Here is a 2,038-nt window from a genome sequence, read left to right as displayed (position 1 = left end):
GGACAGCCAGGAGTGCATAGAGTGACCCTGCCTCAAAAAGGAAATACATTTTTATAACAGTAAAACAGTGTTTTACATGTGGGTTCACATTTTACATAACATGATTAAGAAATTCCACATTTTCAGAATAGCCTTGAATTCTTTGACACAGAAAAAGACATCCTGAACAGAACACCAGTAGCACAAGGACTAAGATTGACAATTAACACAAGGAACCTCATAAACTTGAAAGGCTTCTGTAAGGCAAAGGACATCGTCAATACGACCAAACAGCAGCCTGGAGAATGGGAAAATATTTTCACCTACTCCACATCGACAGAGGACTAATATCCAAAAATATATAAAGAATTCAAGAAAAAACAATCTAATAAAATAAATAAATAGATAGATAAATAATATAATAAATATATACTAATATAATAAATAAACAAATAAAATTTAAAAACGATCTAATTAAAAAATGGGGTATAATCTAAAGAGAGAATTCTCAATAGAAGAAGCTCAAATGGCTGAGTAACACGTACAGAAATGTCCAACATCTTTAGTAATCAAGAAAAATGCAAATCAAAACTACTTTCACATTTCATCTTACATCTGTCAGAATGTCACAGCTCATACTGTCAAGTATGTGGAAGTAAGGGGAGCATTTTTCCATTGCTGGTGGGGATGCAAAATTGTCCAGCCACTATGGAAATGAGTGTAGCAATTCCTCAGAAAGTTGGGAATCAACCTACCTCAAGATCCAGCTATACCACTCTGGATGTAGATCCAAAGAACGGTCCATTCTACCACAAGGACACTGGCACAGCCATGTTCATTGCTGCTCTATTCATAATGGCCAGTAACTGGAAACAACCTAGATGTCCCTCAACAGAAGGATGAATAAAGAAAATGTGATGTATTTACACAACGGATGGATCTAGGGGGAAAAGTAATCCTGAGTAAGGTATCACAGACCCAGACAAATATGGTATATATTGACTTACATGTGGATAGTAGCTGTTAAGTCAATGATAAGCAAACTACAGTCTTTAGAATCATGGAGATTAGGTATAGAGTAAGGGATTTGGGGGAGAGAGATCGTGTTAGGAAAGGGAAATAGAATAGATAGATATGGATGGATTTGAATAGGAGGACCAAGTGGGAAGGAGATAAGGAGTCCTGGGAGGAATCTGGAGAGAGACAGCTAAAACTAAGGGCCATTGAGAGGAAGGATGGAAACCTAACAACACAGTAGAAACTTCCTGAAATGTATACACATCTGAAAGTGATCTCAGTGAATTTGCCAAATAATGGGGAAGACAGGGCCCCAGTGGGCCATCTTTTGTCAACAAACAAAGCTTCTAGTACCATGATTCAGTTACATCTAGTTTAGTTGTTGATCAAAGGGACCCTCATGGAAATCCTCAAACAAGGCAGGCTGTTGTCAGGACCACACATTGCTCTCCACCAACCAACAGCGAGGCCCAAATGTTGAACAACATCTACACAACTCCATGAAAATGGAGAAGTCAAGCTGGTGCGTGTATAGAGACAGTACTGCTACATTCTGGCATATTTGTCACATGAAGATACTCTATCAAAAGAGAAACATGAACACCAAGCCAGCCACAAACCCTTTGATCTGCAGTGGTGTTCTGCCTGCACGATGTGCTAGGACAATGGTGGCAAAAATAAAATAAAGTAACTTGTGGAAGTAACGAACCAATATCTGATTTGAGTTAAGGCCCACTCCACAAGATAAAACCCATACCCAACACTGCTTAGGTGACCAAGTACCCGAGACTGGATAGCTCAGGAACCTAGGGTAAAACTGAACACTACTGGGATAAAAGAGGGAAAGTCATGATAAACTGGCTCTTTATGACGTTCTGCTGTACTCCTAGATCAGTCCCCTGTTCAGCCATCATCAGAGATGCTTCCTCCTGCAGCACATGGGAACAAACACAGAGACCCCCAGCCAGACAAGATGCAGAGAGTGAATGAGAGACCTTGAAACACTCAGTCCTAAATGGAATATTTCCATTAAATCCCTAGG

This window comes from Mus pahari, chromosome X (assembly GCF_900095145.1).
Source record: "Mus pahari chromosome X, PAHARI_EIJ_v1.1, whole genome shotgun sequence".
NCBI classification, from domain to species: Eukaryota; Metazoa; Chordata; class Mammalia; order Rodentia; family Muridae; genus Mus; species Mus pahari.
The sequence above is the reverse complement of the archived record's forward strand: the minus strand, read 5'-3'. Positions refer to the sequence as shown.